General features: G+C 40.4%; 1 long non-coding RNA gene across 1 annotated transcript; it reads right to left on the bottom strand.

Moving 5' to 3' along the window:
- Positions 1-1,922: 1,922 nt before the first annotated feature.
- Positions 1,923-12,484, bottom strand: LOC116484759 (uncharacterized). Its single transcript, XR_004252660.1, has 3 exons — positions 12,330-12,484; positions 4,075-4,126; positions 1,923-3,706 (listed from the first exon to the last, which is right to left on the bottom strand). It is a non-coding gene; the product is annotated as an uncharacterized LOC116484759 (long non-coding RNA).
- Between the last annotated feature and the right edge of the window lie 6,475 nt (positions 12,485-18,959).

Raw genomic sequence — 18,959 nt, 5'->3', positions numbered from 1 at the left:
CTCAGCTACCCTACTAGCATTTTTTTCACTGTGCTGACAAGAAAGGGAAGGAAAAATATTCACAACCCAGGTTGCTAAAGTAAGAGCTTTAATTAATGAGACTCCAGAAAGGGCTGTAGCAAGATAAAAATGTGATTGCACTGTGCTCTCTGACCTCAGTTGCAGGTTCTTTGACTTCTCTTTCGTGTTCTCAGATCCTCAGTGTAAAGATATAAGGGCTCTCTGAGATTGCAAGTTGTTTTGCTAAAAAGCCTCTTTACACATCTGGAATATAACCTCTTAAACCTAACCCAGGCTTATGTTAACACCGTAGCTTTAAACCATGCTTAGACTGCATGGAATCATAAACATGTTGAAAGTAGGAAACACTGTTAGTTTATAAATTGGGCCTGCTATGAAGTTCTGAGGTCATTGTTTTGTATTGTTTTGTTTTGTTTTGTTTTTGTTTTTTGTGGGTTTTTTGTCCTTTCTTTTTTATTTTTCCAAACTATATGTGCTTTGGAAATCTAAGGGGTGGGTAAGAAAACAGTTTAGCCTGGTTTTTTTCCATGGTTGCTTCCACCAAGGTGCCTCTGGCCTTTTCTCATCCAAAATCAACATAAAGCTGTTTCTCCCATATCACCACCATGACTACCACACAAAGCCAAGATGTCTCCATTTTTAAATGTGTTGCTTCACAGACTTACTACTAAACTCCTGGATGATGGGGGAGGTGGGCAACATGAGGCCCAGAATCATGCCTCTCTGTGTGATACTGGGCAAGTTACTTCACCTCACTGAGATGTTTATGGTTCTATGAAAGGAATGATCTGCACCATTTGCTCACTAGATCCCCCTTTGCATCTAAGCCATGATAATACCCCAAATAAGATGATAGGATTTTATACAGGCTGCCTGCATATTGACGTTTTGATCAATGACACACAGCACATATGACACTGGTTCCATAGGATTAGAACACCACACTTTTTACTGTACCTTTTCTATATTTGGCTATTTTTTTGTTTCTTTTGTTTTTTGAGATGGAGTCTCACTCTGTTGCCCAGGCTGGAGTGAAGTGGCACAATCTTGGCTCACTGCAAGCTCCACCTTCCGGGTTCAAGCCATTCTCCTGCCTCAGTCTCCCAAGTAGCTAGAATTACAGGTGCCCACAACCATGCCCGGCTGTTTTGTATTTTTAGTAGAGACAGGGCCTCACCATGTTGGGCAGGCTGGTCTCGAGCTCCTGACCTCAGGTGATCTGCCAACCTCGGCCTCCCAAAGGGCTGGGATTACAGGCATGACCCACTGTGCCCGGCCTGTTTGGCTATTTTTTTAAAAAATCCCATCCTAAAGAAAAGCTAGGTGCACAAATATTTACCATTGTGTTAGAGTTACCTTCAGTATTCAGTACTACTCTATATGCTGTACAGGTTTGTAGCCTATGGGCAACAGACTGTACCATATAGCCTAGGTGTGTAGTCAGCTCCACCATCTAGGTTTGCGAGTACACCCTATGAGATCTGCACAGTGATGCACTCACCTAATAATGCATTTCTCAGAATGCATCCCCGTTGTTAAGTGATGTATCCTGGACTTTGTGCACTAAAAAAAATGCCAGAACACTCCTTACTTAGTGCATAGACTTTATCAAATGTTGAATAAAAACAGAAACAAAAAGGAGACAATCCTACAATGAAAAGGAGACCCTCATGTCTACCCTAGTGATTTACTGTACGTGGAGGAGGTAAGTGGGGCATGGACAGGTCTACAAATATAATACGTATACACCTGACAACCTCAGCGCTTTGCATTTCTTTATCAGTGAAAAACCAACTGAGATCTGAAGTGTATAAACAGTTCCCTAGTAAAGTCTATTTGAGAAAAAGAATGAAATGTGCATCAATATGTCAAAACTGACAAATACAAGAAAAGCATTCAGCTAGAGATAATTCACAGCATTTTATTCAAGTTAATCCATTTCATTCAATAATCTTCCATATTGTTCCCAGCACCACTATTACTATCATTATTTCTCTTTGGAGAAGACCAGGTATTAAGAAATCGGGTATGAATTTCCATGATGCCTAACTCTATGGTCAAAAATCCTTTTCCTTACCAAAAACCAACTTCTTAATCACTAGACAAAAGAGGGAAAGACTGAGATATATTTGCAGAAATGTATGTCCACTAGAGACAATTCATAGTTGATAATCTTTCAGGCTTGTGCTTTACTTGGGGGCTCTATTTTGGGGAGGGGGTTGTTTCTTATAAATGTTTGCCTAATACAAATAACTTGTCCCACACTACCATGCAAGGGAAATGAGGGCTAGTCCCCAGAAAGCAAGCAGGCAGTCCTCCTGGGAAGAAGCCCTAATGGCTCCTAGTGGTGACAGAGTCATTCTGCCAGGGGACACAGTCATTCTGCCTCCCCAACCTGTGAGCAATAATAAAGTATAACCAAGTGAACAGGAGAGGTACTAACTAGCTGGATAATCCATGGGCTAGAATCTCTAAACAGGAATGTTTGCGTGTTTTGAATAAATCAGGGCTGGAAAGAGACACTTTTGGAGAAGTGATGGAGAATAGAAAAGTATGAAAAAGATAAAGATTTCTCACCAAGGAACCCACAAAAAAGGTTGTACCAGTCAAAGGTAGTCTTGGGCTTTTCTTTTGAGATGAGTGTACCCCAAATGGGTTGTGCCATTTTCACATAAAAATTGGAATGATAATGAACAAGTGAAAGTGAAATCAGTTTCCCTCCTTTGTTCAATAAACATGGATAGAGTACCTGTGTGCAAGGTATGGGACAGGTGCTGAGGGGAAAGGTAAAGCTGTTTAAGCTGTGGCCCTGAGCTGAAAAAGCAATCTAGCAGTGCCATCAGACTGCACACTACAGAGCAGAGTGTCCCAGGGGCCAGGTGGAGGGGAGGATGACTTCCAGCTGCAGCATCAGGGAAGGCACTCTGCAGTCTCCCCTTTGGGTTCTCAGTGTGCCTCTGTGTCTGTGTGACCTCAGGTGATCTGCCCCATTCCAGGCACTTGCTTGTCTTCCTCATCTTTCTCTCTAGTGTGAGAAGTGGAAGTTTAAGAGGATAAGATCCTGCTTCACAGGTACCTAATAAATGTGTGTGGAATTGACATATGGTGGAGGTGTCACTTTATCTTAGTGCAGCAAGGTGGAAAGAGCTTTGGGAAAGGAGAGGAAAGATGTTGGTGGTGAGGGTAAGGTGTTTTCATCAGAAGGCGAGAGCAAGGGTAAACAAACCAAAAAGTCAATTTAGTATGTGGCTTAGCCCAGAGCACACGAGGGCACCAACACAGCCAAAGACCATAAAAAGGTAGATGAAGTCCTCTGCCAAATCGGACTGAAAAGCTAAAATCTTTCTCGGTTTCTTTCTTAAGCAATAATTGGTCTACTCAAGCTCAACCAGAGCATATAAGAGAAAAAATGACTAGTGAAAGGCTCTTAAATAGTTTTGAAGGACAGACACTTTCTAGAAAGTAGAAAGATCACTGAGTAAACACTGCACCTACCTGCCCCACAAACACATACAAAAAAGATGAGGATGAATGTAGAAGTGTAGAGCAAGCTTGTGGAGATCCTCAAGTTTGGTTTTGGTGCTTCCGTTGGTAAGCAATCAAGATGGTGAGAGACGCTATCCCAAAGAGGAAAGTCTGTAGGAACCAGAGTAGTTGAGCCTGACCACTTGTGATACCTTTATGCCTAAAAAAGAAAAAACAAAATTTAAACACCAGAATGTTAATCTTACAGTTTCATGGGAGTTACTGTCTTTTATATCGTTTTTTAAAATTTATACCTTCCATTACTTTCATTGGGTTTATTTTGTTGCTTTTCTCTGGCTTCTTATCTTGGATGGTTTGTTTATTTTTCTTCTTTCTTCTTTTCTAATACATGTATTTTGGATGGTACACTATTCCCTGAGAACCAATCTGGCTACTCTCTGGGGCACAGTATTAGAAGACTGTTTCTCATGTGATTCTGATGGGTGGGTGGAGTAAAAAGCACCGGTATGGCTTCAGATGAAATGTTTTGAAGATAGACCAGATTTAAATCCTAGCGTGGCTACCTACCAGCTGTGATCTGGGCAAATCACTCAGTATCTCTCCGAATCAGCTTTCTCATCTGAAAAACAGGAATGGCAGTAGCTAGCTCACTGCGTGTTGAGCTGATTTACTGGATAATACACACAAAGTGCTCAGGAAGGAGCCTGGCATACACTTATGATAAACACCTACTTATATTGTCATTGAAATTCAATTGCCTAAAACAAAGTGCAAAAAAAAAAAGACCCAATGGAAGTGAATGGCTTGCTACAGTCTCATCTGTATATAAATAAGTCTCATTTGGATGACTTTTATTTATAATTTTAAAAACAATATATGTAAAAACAGTATAATTTTCTACAGTAACAGATTAAAGGAGAAAGATCATATGAATATCTTAATAAATGCAGAAGTGGCATTTGATAAATTCCACTATCCATTCTTTTTCCATCTCCTCAGAGATGGGGGTCTCACTCTGTCACCTACAGTGGAGTGTACTGGTACAATTATAGCTCACTGCAGCCTCAAACTCCTAGGCTAAAGTTATCCTCCCACCTCAGCCTCCCAAGTAGCTGGGATCATCACAGGCATGCACCACTGTGCCTGGCTAGGTTTCTTTTTTTTTTTTGTAGGGACAGTGTCTTGCTTTGTTGCCCTGGCTGGTCTTGAACTCCTGGCTTCAACTGATTCTCCTGCCTCAGCCTCCCAAAGTGCTGTGATTACAGGTGTGAGCCACCTGCATCCACACCTAACATCTATTTTTAATAAAAGTTCTCAGCAAACTTAGAAATACAATGGAACTTCCCAATTTTGATAGAGGAGATCTACAAAACTCTAGAATAAACACAATGCAAAATGTTGAAAGTTCTCCTTTGAGGTCCAGAACAGGGCACACTTCTAGTCAGCACTGCTGAAAGTTCTAGGCAATAGAATAAGGGAAGAAACATAAATAAAAGTTATACACAATTGAAAGAAAGAAATAAAACTGTATTTCTGGACAGTTTTATACGTGAAAAACTGAAAATAATCTACAAACTATTAGAATTAATAAATTTATTTAGCAAGGTTGCTGGGTATAAGGTCAATATAAAAAATGGACTATATTCATAAAAGCTACCATCAAACAATTAGAAAATGAAAAAACGTGAGCCGAGATCATGCCACTGAACTCCAGCCTGGGCGACAGAGCTAGACTCCATCTCGAAAAAAAAAAAAAAGTTGGTGCAGTGGCTCAGGTCTGTAATTCCAGCACTTTGGAAGACTGACACAGGCGAATCACTTGAGCCCAGGATTTTGACACCAGCCTAGGCAACATAGTGAGACCCCTTCTTTTTAAAAAAAGTCATTTATAATAGCATCTCAAAGTAGAAGCAGCTGGAAATTAATCTAACAACAATGTGTAAAACCTCTTAAAAATTATAGATATATTAAAGGAGATCTAAATAAATGGAGACAGATCATTTCATAGTTTAGAAGACTCAATAATAGAAATATATGATGCTTTCCTGACCTTAAGGAGAAAAAAAGAAAAAAATGTAATGGAAATATGTCAATGTTCTCCAGATTAGTTCACATGGTCAATCCAATAAAAATCTCAACAGCTTTATTTTTTGTTTTTGAACAAAGTACAATACATAGAATATGTAAAGGTGTAGGAAAAGACAATCCTGTTGCACAAGATGAGAGGACATGCTTTATCAGGTAACAATGATTATAAAGCTGCTGCTATTAAGAGTGTTGTGTTAGCCCAAAGACAAACAGGCCGATGGAACAGAATAGAGTGTTGAGAAACAGATTCATACATCTAAGTAAAGACAGGGCACATCAATGAAGACTGAATGTCTCAATAAATAGCTCTGGGATAACTGGGCATCCAGATGGAAAAGGTAAAGTTGGAAACCTCTCTCTTACAAAAAAAAGCTCTAGGTAGAATGAAAACTTAAATGTCAGAAAAAAAAATTCTAAAACTGTTAGAAGATACTGTAAAAGAATATAACTTTAATACAAATAAATGAATAAATTGACTAAATTCATAAACTTCTGTTTATCAAAAGGCCCAACAGAATAAAAAGACCATGAGAAAGGATATTTGCAAAACATCTAAATGACAAGGTACTGAAGATCAGAAAAAACAAGGAGTGCCTATGAAAAGGTAAGCAAAGGACAGACAGCCCATTAGAACGTTGGTAAGATTGTGGGGAAATGGGTATTATCATATACTTTGGTTAGAAGCATAAATTAGTCCCACAGTGTTGAAGGCAATATGGCAATACATATCATAATTAAAAGGTCATTCTTTTTTTTTTTTTTAGATGGAGTCTTGCTCTGTCGCCCAGGCTAAAGTGCAGTGGTGTGATCTTGGTTCACTGCAACCTCTGCTCCTGGATTCAAGAGATTCTCTTGCCTCAGCCTCCTTAGTAGCTGGAATTACAGGTGCCTGCTACAATGCCCAGCTAATTTCTGTGTGTGTGTGTGTGTGTGTGTGTGTGTGTGTGTGTATTTTTAGTGGAGACAGGGTTTCACCATGTTGGCCAGGCTAGTCTTAAATTCCTGACCTCAGGTGAAACACCAGCCTCAGCCTCCCAAAGTGCTGGAATTACAGGCGTGAGCCACAATGCCCAGACAAAAGTATTCATTCTTTAATCTTCAAATTCCAGATCTTGGAATTTTTTCCAAGGGAACAAATACCAAAGTGGGACAAATATATGAAATTCATGTTCATTGCTGTATTGCTTGTAATAGTAAAAAAGTAGAGACTTAAAAGTCCATCAGAAGGAGGATTTCTTAAATACATTAAGGCACATCTATATAATAGAATTCTATGCACTAATATTAACGGATGAGTAAGTTTATATGTATAAGCATAGACAAATAGGCATATGTTAGTCCAGTGCAGTGGCACACCTGTAGTCCCAGCTACTTGGGAGGCTGAGGCAGGAGGATCTCTTGAGCACAGGTGCTCAAGGCCAGCCTGGGCAACATAGCAAGACCCATCTCCTAAAAAATAAAATAAAATACAATTTAAAATAGGCATCATTTTAGAAGAGATTATATCTATATGTATATATATAATTGGATTACAGGCATGAGCCACCATTCCCAGCAACTTTCAATTTTATAAGCTGTTTTTAACAGTATTATTACCTTAAAAATAAACACGTTTGTTTTGAAATGGGCAAAACAACAAAAATATTTTGTTTTGGAAAATAAACTTATATGCTCCTGTAAATGTGTAAGATGCTTAGAAAGAAAAATAAAGATGAGTTGGCATCTCGGAAGAGCAGGCTCACTGAACAGCAGTGCTTGTTTCCTGCTCCTTCAGAGGGGTCAGAGCTGGTGGCTGGGTAACACGGAGAAGGGTTTTCCTGGGGTCATCATAACTTGTTCTCATTCACACACCTTTATCTGTATTCTTAGCTCATTTTGCCTATTTAAAAGACAAAAGTCTTTTAAGAAAGTTTTCTTAATTTAATTCACATTTCCCTTAATGATTCTACCAAGACCCAGGCAGATGTAAAAATCTCTTTGTGAGTATACAGTTTCCTGCCTTAGGAAAAAATGTTACTTCTGATACTTGAAAAATTTCACAATTTACCTGTTTTGGTCACTCAAGGCCGCCCTATCACCGAGTACTTCCACTTGTCAAGAACTTCTATTCTGTTTCTACATGGTAATAAAATCTACTCTACATACAAATGTTTGCAAGAACTGAAAAACCTTTCTCAGGGCTGCAGAGCCAACTGGGGTAGGCAAGCAGCAAGAATCTAATTTCTGAACTAAGAGAATAAGCCATATATTCTGAATGGAAAACTCCAGATTGTAAAAAGGTAAAAATGAACATGAATGTTGGCCTCAAAGAGATACTATTTTATTTATTTATCCCTAAGGAAAAACCGTTCTATTTTTCTTGTTAAAATATTATTATGTAACAAGAACTACAAGCACCTTTCAAAGAAGAGTTGAACCTCACTTCGTAATCAAATAAATACAAGTTAAAATGGCTAGATACCCTTTTTAATCTACCAAAATAGCAAAGGGTTTTTGCCCCCCATTATCAAAAATGGCACTTTTGTTTTCTTTTTTTTGGGGGGGGGACAGGGTCTCACTTTGTCACCCAGGCTGGAGTGCAGTGGTGCAATCTCGGCTCACTGCAATCTCTGCCTCCCAGGTTCAAGCAGTTCTCCTGCCTCAGCCTCCCAAGTAGCAGGGATTACAGGAGTGCACCACCATGCCTGGCTAATTTTTGTATTTTTAGTAGAGACGGGGTTTCATAATGTTGGCCAGGCTTGTCTTGAACTCCTGACTTCAGGTGATCTGCCCACCTTGGCCTCCCAAAGTGCTAGGATTACAGGTCCTGAGCCTGGCCAGAAATGGCACTTTCATAGAATAGTAGTGAAAACGTAAAATGCTAAAACCCTACTGAAAAGCAATTTGGCAGTAAGTATCAAGAGCTTTATAACTGTTCTTTCACTCAGTAATTCTACATCCACAGATTTAGCCTAAGGAAGAAAATAAGAAATACATAAAATGGTTAAAAAGTAAATGTGCATTGTTAGAAGGTTAAATAATTATGGGATATACAATTACAGGAGTCCTTTGCAAACTTTAAAATTATTTACCAAGAGATTTTAAAAACATGGGAAATTATTTCATATTATGATTATGGCACTTATAAAGTCAAACGTGTAGTCCAATCTTATCTCTAGTGAAAAGGAATTCACCAAAAAAATATTTACTGTATTTTTTAAAACATAAGATTTAAGAGACTTCATATGAATAGCTTGACTATGCATTGAAATTCTTATTTAGAGCCTAACACAGAGGAGGAGGTGTTTGCTAAATATTGATTTCCTGCTACCTGTTTTTTCCTCCAACATTGTTTCTGTATGTGTCTGGGGTCCAGAAGAGTCTAGAATATTGTTTTGTGCATGTTGCTTATTGAATTAAAAAATTAACACATTCATGAAAAATAAAGAAATTCACCCAAATGTTACATGTAGTTATTTGGCAGGCTGTAAATATTTACATGTCTTCATTCATCTAAATTTATTCATTCATCTCATAATTCTTTTTTTTTTTTTTTTTTTTGAGACGGAGTCTTCCTCTGTTGCCCAGGCTGGAATGCAGTGGTGCGATCGTGGCTCACTGCAACCTCCGCCTCCTGGGTTCAAGCAATTCTCCTGCCTCAGCCTCCCAAGTAGCTGGGATCATACACATGCGCCACCACACCTAGATAATTTTTTTTTTTTTGAATTTTTAGTAGAGACGGGGTTTCACCATGTTGGCCACGCTGGTCTCGAACTCCTGACCTCAGGTGATCAGCCTGCCTCAGCCTCCCAGAGTGCTGATATTACAGGCATGAGCCACCACACCCAGTCATCATCTCGTAATTCAAAAGGAGTATTTATTCTGATTTATAGTGACTAATGATACATTCTAACATGTTAGACCATAAAGAAATGATTTCAAAGGCTGGGCACAGTGGCTCACGCCTGTAATCCCAGCACTTTGGGAGGCTGAGGCGGGCACATCATGAGGTCAGGAGATCAAGACTATTCTGGCTAACACAGTGAAACCCCGTCTCTACTAAAAATACAAAAAAATTAGCCGGGCGACGGACGGGCGCCTGTAGTCCCAGCTACTCGGGAGGCTGAGGCAGGAGAAAATGGCCTGAACCCAGGAGGCGGAGCTTGCAGTGAGCCGAGATTGCGCCCCTGCACTCCAGCATGGGCGACAGAGCGAGACTCCGTCTCAAAAAAAAAAAAAATTAAATGACCTCAAGAACATAATAATGGTGACCTAACCTCTATGCCTGTTCTCCCTCTGCCCTTCAGAAAAAATTGTATATTAAATTTGAGTATTTTGGTTTTCATCAGATACTCCAAACACCAACAACAAAATAGGTGTCAGGCACTCCTACATTCCAAGTTGAGGGGCTGGGCTGGACACTTCCAATCCGAGATTCCACTAGGATGCTGCAGAGGCCATTGGAAAGAGGTCCTAGTGAGCTGTGGCGTTTCCTACAAGTCAAGCCCAGAGAATGGCTTCAACAGGACCATTTGTAGAGCTTGATATGAGTCCCCTGGAATTTGGGGAACGGTTTAACATCTGATTCCAAAGAGTAAACACTGGTTTGGCCTGCTTGCTGGGAGAGAAGGAAGCACGGCCACACTGCGAACCGCATGCACTTGCAGATTATCCCACTGGAGGGATACGGAAGTTGTTTATACTGTGAGCCATATAGATCCTGGAGAAGGCACTGGACATGAGTAGGTTTAAAAGGGACCCTGTACCACAGGCCCACCTGAAGGACGGAAGTGATCTCAATAAAAGGGTAATTCTTCCCAGAACACAGATTCTGAGGGTGAAACTGCAAGTGGCACTCTGGAGGAGGTATCTGAACAACCATCAAGGAAACTGCAGAAGGGAGATCCCAGGTGATGAACAGTGTCTCAAAATCTACTACATTCCCTCTAGAGAGAAAGAGCCAATACTGGATACACAGTACACACAGCACCCAGCTGCCTGATCACAAGGCAGCAGCTGTTTATTGTTTTTTTAATTTTTTTTTTTTTTGAGACAGGGTCTTGCTCTGTCACCCAGGCTGGAGTGCAGTGGCGTGATCTTGGCTCACTGTAGCCTCTTCCTCCCAGGTTCAAGTGATTTTCATGCCTCAGTCTCCTGAGCAGCTGTGACTGCAGGCACGCACCACCATGGCTGACTTTTTTAGTATTTTTTATATTTTTAGTAGAGATGGGGTTTTGTCATGTTGGCCAGGATGGTCTCAAACTCCTTGCCTCAAATGATCCACCTGCCTAGGCCTCCTAAAGTGCTGGGGATATAGGTGTGAGTCACTGCACCCGGCCAGCAGCCGCTGTTTAAGGATGATCCTTGTTCTCCCTAACTATTCCCATCATCCCAAGGGACCACAAGCAGCGATTACTAGTGAATAGAGGAGAAGGTGAAGTGAACTGCAACCTTCTCCCCACTGCAGGCTCCTGAGCCCCAGCTGGAGGAGAACAGACATTTTGAATCAGAAGAAAGTTTATAATTTTAACAAATAGAATGGGCTAGAATGGATAATATCAGATGGTGACTGGAAATCCTATGATCTGCTTGAAATTCCATCCAGAGATATGGTGGAAGGTGGGGAACAATCCACAAAGCAAATTTACTTGGAGAGGGGTGAGAAAGAAATAATAAAGTTACTTTCTGCTCCTCTTCATAGAAAGTCTAGCTTGTGGCCGGGCACAGTGGCTCATGCCTATAATCCCAGCACTTTGAGAGGCCAAGGCAGGCAGATAACCTGAGAGGTCAGAAGTTCGAGACTAGCATCGCCAACATGGTGAAACCCCGTCTCTACTAAAAATACAAAAATTAGCTGGGCGCAGTGGTAGGCTCCTGTAATCCCAGCTACTCAGGAGGCTGAGGAGGGAGAATTGCTTGAACCTGGGAGGCAGAGATTGCAGTGAGCCAAGATTGTGCCACTGCACTCCAGCCTGGGCGACAAAGTAAGATTCTATCTCAAAAAAAATAAACAAGAGGCCGGGCGTGGTGGCTCAAGCCTGTAATCCCAGCACTTTGGGAGGCCGAGGTGGGCGGATCACGAGGTCAGGAGATCGAGACCATCCTGGCTAACACGGTGAAACCCCGTCTCTACTAAAAAAAAATACAAAAAATTAGCCGGGCGTGTTGGCGGGCGCCTGTAGTCCCAGCTACTCGGGAGGCTGAGGCAGGAGAATGGCGTGAACCCCAAAGGCGGAGCTTGCAGTGAGCCGAGATCCTGCCACTGCATTCCAGCCTGGGGGACAGAGAAAGACTCCGTCTCAAAAAATAAAATAAAATAAACAAGAAAACAGAGTAAGATAATTCTATGTAACATACTTAGCAGTCTCTACACATAGTGGTACCCAATCAATATTATTTTTATTATTGAAACATAGTAATAGAGTATCTTATTTTCCAGTTTTAGAATAGAAAAATAATAGCAGTGATAGTATATCCCGACCAGAAATTAATTCAATTAATTAATATCTTGATAAGAAATTAATTGGAAGGCAATTTGGCATTACTATAACCATATTTTTCATTCTACCATACTTTCTGTATATGCTTATATAAAGTACAAATATAATTTTTTCTAGCGTTCTCACACAGTATTAACCTACACTAGCATCTGCTGAATGGGGTCTGGTTTGGGGGCTTTTAACTGGCATTGCCTCCTAGAATTATCTGTGGAGCTTTTAAAAAGAACACATTCCCATCTCTGAGGCAAGACTTACCCAATCAGAATCTCTGGGTCTGGAAACCAGACATGTGTATTTTGAAAAAGCTCCTCAGGTGGTTCAATTGTAAAACGAGGATTGCGAGTCATCGGCCTAGGTCAGTCACTTAGCTCTTTTGAAAACTAGAAGCCAGGCTCCCAGTCTTTTGGTCTCTGAAAGAGAACCAGAGACACAGAACACCTATTAGGTCACTTAAAACCTGTTTTTTTGTTGTTGTGGTGGTGGTGGTGGTGGTTTTTTTGTTTGTTTGTTGGGATTTTTTGTTTGTTTTTTGAGAAAGGCTGTGAAACAATACAAAAATAACTGCAGACCAAAGAAACTCTGAACAGTCATTTGGGCCTCCATTCTTGACTTCTATTTTCTTTCTTTTTGCTTTTTTTTTTTTTTTTTTTTGAGACAGAGTCTCACTCCGCTGCTGGGGCTGGAGTGCAGTGGTGTGATCATGACTCATTGCAGCCTCCACCATCTGGGCTCCATCCATCCTCCCACCTCAGCCTCCCAAGTAGTTGGGACCACACGTGCATGCCACCATGCCCAGCTACTTTTTAAAATTGTGTATAGAGATGGGGTCTCACTACACTGCCCAGGATGGTCTCCAACTCCAGGGCTCAAGCAATTCTCCCACCTTGACTTCCCAAAGTGCTGGGATTACAGCATGAGCCACTGTGCTGGGATGACTTCTATTTTCTAAAAGCAACTCTACTGGGAGATTTATGCTGAGGAAAGTATGTAGTTATCAGACTCAGTGCCCATGGTGGATGACTTCTTTATTTTTCTTTCTTTGTAGAGAAGGGATCTCGCTTTGTCACCCAGGCTGGAGTGCAGTGGCATGACCACGGCTCACTGTAGCCTTGACTTCCCGGTCTCAAGTGATCCTCCCAACTCAGCTCCCCCAAGTAGCTGAGAATACAGGCATGGGCTACCACAACTGTCTAATTTTTTTTTCTTTTTTTTGAGACAGGGTTTTGCTCTGTCACTCAGGCTGGAGCGCAAAGGCACGATCTTGGCTCTTGCAACCTCTGCCTCCCAGATTCAAGCATCTCCCGCCTCAGCCTTGGGAGTAGCTGGGGACTACAGGTGTTTGTGGTTGAGTCTGGGTGTGTGTGGACGAGTGCAGATGTGTCTGGGTGTGTGTGGGTGTGTCTGAGTGTAGGTGGGTGAGTATGGGTGTGTATGGGTGTGTATGGGTGTTTGTGTGTGTCTGTGTGTAGGTGGGTGAGTATGGATGTGTGTCTGTGTGTAGGTGGGTGAGTATGGGTGTGTGCAGGGGGGTGTGTGTGTAGGTGGGTGAGTATGGGTGTGCAGGTGTGTTTGTGTGTGTATGTGTTTACATTGTGGTATGTGTCTGTTGGGTGCCGCCATTAGGGATTTGGAAGATTGAGGACCATAAACTTGTAAACATTTCTACATACATGCATATTTTCTTGGGCTGTCTACAAATATTTGGATACATACAGAAACATAAACCATTCATCTAAAAGTTTTTCAGCCTGACCCATAAACTCAGGTTATTTGAAAATGGAATGGTAAGTGTTATTGAACAGCTTTTACTATGGTTCACGTTTGGTAGTATATGCTAATATCCTAAAAACAAAACAAACACCAAAAATACCTTGATTTTATAATCTAACTTCTGATGTCTAAATTAGTAAGATAATTTTTGTGTTTTATCTTACTGTATTATATTTCATTTTGATGCTGTGTAATTTCACAATGCATTAAATACTAGCTGATGCTTATCAGAGGTAAATTAGTGAATTATCATCCCGTTAAGATAAATTTTGTTTCTGCTAAAGTAACCTCTTATTTTAAATGGAGGAATTTACTAAATCAAGTGCTAAGATTTTATTTCTGCTACTAAATGAGAGACATACGTAAAATTCAAATACATTCCATTACTCAATCTATTCTTTACTATCATGAGAATTAATATACACAGTATATTTTACACAGAGCATACATCCAAAGCCTTATCTTCATTGAATTACAAGTAAAATATACATATGTAAATATAAATATATATACATAATTTAGATATGAAATGACAGAATTTACTTATTTACCTGTGCATGACAGAATTTGATTCTATTAATTATTCCAGGTACAGTAACTGGTTGAAAATGGGACATGAAGTAAACTGATATGCTTAAAAGTAACTATATCCAGGGAATTCATTTTAATGTCTCCAAGCAAGGCAAGACCACCTTCCTGAGATAAGGAATGAGGGGTTACTTATCTTGGTCAAGTTGGCTCAATGATCTGGGGAACCAAAAACTGTATGTACATGGATAGTTGTTTTGTTCCCCCCCAAAAAAATTGGGGAACCTATTAATTCCCAATTCATGCTTTTATTTTCATATAAGAGAACAGTTGATGCTCCAGAATCTTAAATTTTAATTGACCAAATACAATGTTCCTAAAGACAAACATTTCCTAAGAGTTAAGCCGGCTGGGCAGGGTGGCTCACGCCTCTAATTCCACCACTTTGGGAGGCCAAGGCGGGCTGATTGTTTGAGGTCGGGAGTTTGAGACCAGCCTCGTCAACATGGTGAAACCCTGTCTCTACTAAAAATACAAAAATTATCTGGGCCTGGTGGCGTGTGCTTGTAATCCCAGCTACTAGGGAGACTGAGGCAAGAGAATCGCTTGAACCAGGGAGTCGGAGGTCGCAGTGAGCCAAGATCACGCCATTGCACTCCAGCCTGGTGACAGAGCCAGATTCCGTCTCAAAAAGAAAAAAAAAAAGAAAAAAGAAAAACAAAGATGGGGGGAAATAAAGTTAGGACAACAGAAAGATAGGGAATATGAAACAGAGAAAATCAACAAACCAAAATTAAATGTTTGGAAAGATAAAAAAATTGGCAAATGTTTACTTAGGCTAAGCAAGAAAAAAACAGAAGAGACTCTAATTACTAAAATCAGCAATAAAAGAGAACACATCACTGCCAGTATTACAAAATAAATATGATTAAAAGAGAATGCAATGTAAATCTTATGCTGAAAAAGATAGCATAGATAGAATAAAGTCCTAGAATGACAGAAACTAAAATAGTCTAAAGGAGAAATAAAAAATATAAATAGATCTATGGAAGGTTAAAACATTGGGTTGTAATTTTAAAACCTTACAATAAAAATCTCATCTCAGCTAGCTTCCCAGGTGAATCAAACACTCTGAGAAATTAGTATCAATTGTTCACCAACTCTTACAGAAATAAAAGGGGAGAGAACACTTCCCAATTCATTTTACAAACAGGATTACTGACACCAAAACTGAATCACAAAACAATATAGACCAGTATCTTTAATTATTTTATAAAATAAAAAATCTTCAATGAAATACTGCCAAGCTGAATCTAGCAACATATAAAATAGATTATGCACTGTGTGCAGATGTGATTGACCCCAGGAATTCACCATTGATTTAATATTTGAAAAATCAATGAATGCAAACACCATATTAATAGAATAAAAGATCAAAATATATGTGCATCTCAATAGACAAAGCATTTGAGAAAATATTACACATTTTCATCATGAAAACACTCCAGTTATGGATAGTAAGATAACTTCCTGAAACTAGTGGTAGTTATCTATGAAACCCACAGCTGTCGTTACACTCAGCAATGAAAGGGTGAATCCTTTCCTGGTAGGATTAGTTACAAGAATTGTCCACTCTTGCAAATTCTACTCAACATTATACTGTGAATTCTAGCAAGGTGTAGTTAGTAAAGAATAGAAAATTGAAAACATCCTGATTGAAAAGAAAATAATAAAATTATTTATATTTACAGATGGTATGATCTCTTATATATACGTAATTCTAAGAAATTCAGTAAAATAATATTCAAAATAATAAATTTGGCATGGTTTCCAGATATAGATGCAATCCTAAAAATTAATTTTATTTCTATATACTGTCAATGAACTGCCTTAAAATGATATTAAAGAAACAAACCCATTTATAATAGCAAAAAAACAAGTAATAAATTTAGAAACTAACAAGAGCAGTTCAAAACTCATACTCTGAAACCTCCAAAATATTGTTGAAATAAATTGAAGAACTAAATAAATGAGAAGAGGTGGAGTGAGATAGAGGATAGAATCTCAGTGATTATATCTCTGCAGGAACATTAAATTGAACCACCGTCCAATAATCCAAGCAAGATAATACCTTCACAAGAGCTAAAGAAAGCAGGTCACAGATCACAGAACCTGGTTTTAGCTTAAAAACAAGAGAAGACACATTAAAGAGGGGGAAAAGACAGTCTTTCAGTGCCTGCACTGCCCCTCCCTCAACCCCAGGCACTGCAGTGCAGAGAACGTGTCCACCTCTTGCAGGAGGGACAAGGAAGAGTCCATGGGACTTTGCCTTGGAGCCCAGTGCCAGCTCTGCTATAGTAAAGGACAGCACTGGTCAGAACCCCATGGCCTTTGATTCCAGGCCAGTGCCCATAGACAGAGCATTTAGACATGACCTGGTCTAAAAGGGAATCCACTACCCCGGTGGGACAAACCTGAGTCCTGACTTGCTTCACCACCAGCTGATTCAAGTGGCCTCAGGCCCCAAATAAATGTCAGTGGCAGGCAGGCCAGAGTCACTTTTGTCCTTGGGTGAGCTCCAACAACCAACGATGTGCTGGTCTGGGAGGCTATGGGCTTCCTGTGTGACATCAGCCGCAGTGGCCACAGGGCTGCCTGTGTTACCCCAATCCCAACTCCAGGCAGTGCAGTGCAGAGAGAATTCCTTCCCTATGCAAGAAAGAGGAGAACCCAGTATCAGCCCTACCACAATGGACACAGCATCAGGCAGAACACTGTGGCCCTGATCCCAGGCAGGAGCTCCCAGACACCTACAGAGCCCCCTGCAGGGAGAAGGAATTCTGACACCCTGGCGGGATGGACCCAAACCTTGGCCAGCATCATCACCAGCAGACTAACCTGGCTTAGAAACCTAAATAAGTCAGCAGCAGTCAGGCAATATAGTGGCCAGAGGACTCAGACAAGCCCCAGTGCTGCTCTGCTCTGGGAGGCTGTGGGCTTCAGGTGTGCTGCGCCAGCTGCAGTGGCCATGAGAGTGCCCAAATCACACTTCTCCCAGATCCACGAAGCTTGGTGCCCAGATTCCTTGCAAGGGGAAGAAGAGGGATGTGAAGGAAGAACTTTGCCTGGGAACCCAGGGAATCCCTCCCTTATCTTCTCCAAGTGTGTCACAGCCACCAGGGACCTCAGTCTGCAAAAGTCACAGTGAACCTGAGCTTAAGGTGCCCTCTGGTGCTGAAACAGCTGCAGTGACCACAGGCTTGGGGAACTCAACAGTCTTGAATTTCTTGGAATTTCTGGAAGACTAAAGAAGGACAAGTACAAACAAGAACAGACTGCAAAAACTGGAATAAATACACACTTATTCGACTCCCAGGCATGAACATATGCTCAAAAACATTAAGAACATTCAAGGAAATATGACCTCACCAAACAATAAATAAGTCACCAGTGACCAGAGCTAAAGATGTGAGACTCGGCTGGGTGTGGTGGCTCACACCTGGAATCTCAGAACTTTGGGAGGCTGAGGCGGGTGGATTACCTGAGGTCAGGAGTTCGAGACCAGCCTGACCAACAAGGTGAAACCCCCTCCTTACTAAAAATACAAAAATTAGCTGGGTGTGGTGGCAGGTGCCTGTAGTCCCAGCTACTTGGGAGGCTGAGACAGCATAATTTCTTGAATGTGGGAGGCAGTGGTTGCAGTGAGCCAAGATTACACCACTGCACTCCAGCCTGGGTGATGAAATAAGACTCCAGCTCACAAAAAAAAAAAAAAGATGTGAGACTCTCCAGACAGGGAAGTAAAAATGGCTGTTTTAAGGATACTCAATGAAATTCAAATATAGAGAATTAATTCAGAAACTTATCAAAGAAATTTAACAAAGAGATAGAAGTAATTTAAAAAGGTGACAGAAACCTCAAAGCTGAAAAATGCAACCGATGAACTGAAAAATGCATGAGAGGGCCTCAACAGTAGAACTAGTCTCAGCACAATAAAATACATATATGACAAACCCACAGCTAACATAATAATCAGTGGGGAAAAGTTAAAATCTCTTCTTCTAAGATCTGGAACAAGTGTGGTTACTTTTACCACTTTTATTCATCACAGTACTAGAAGTCCTAGTTAGAGGAATTAGAAAGGAGAATGCAATAAAAGGCATCCAAATTGGAAATAAAAGGAAGTCAAATTGTCTCTGTTTGCAGGTGACACGATCATATACATATGGAGAACCCTAAAGATTCCACAAAAAAACCTACTAGAAATAATAAACAAATTTCATAAAGTTGCAAGATACAATATCGATACATAAAAATGAGTAGCACACCAATGTAGCAATAGTGAAACACCTAAGAAAGAAATCAAGAAAGGTATTTCATTGCAGTAGTTACCCAATGCCCCTAAAAAAAGATACCTAGAGATAAACTTAACCAAAAAGGCAAAAGATCCCACAATTAAAACTGTAAAACATAGATGAAAGATATTAAAGCAGACACAAGTAAATGTAAAGATATCCCATGTCCAAGCACTACAAGAATATCGTTAAAATATCTGTATCACCCTATGTGATCTACAGAATCAATGGA

Source organism: Hylobates moloch, unplaced genomic scaffold (assembly GCF_009828535.3).
Source record: "Hylobates moloch isolate HMO894 unplaced genomic scaffold, HMol_V3 SCAFFOLD_16, whole genome shotgun sequence".
NCBI classification, from domain to species: domain Eukaryota; kingdom Metazoa; phylum Chordata; class Mammalia; order Primates; family Hylobatidae; genus Hylobates; species Hylobates moloch.
The sequence above is the reverse complement of the archived record's forward strand: the minus strand, read 5'-3'. Positions and strand labels throughout refer to the sequence as shown.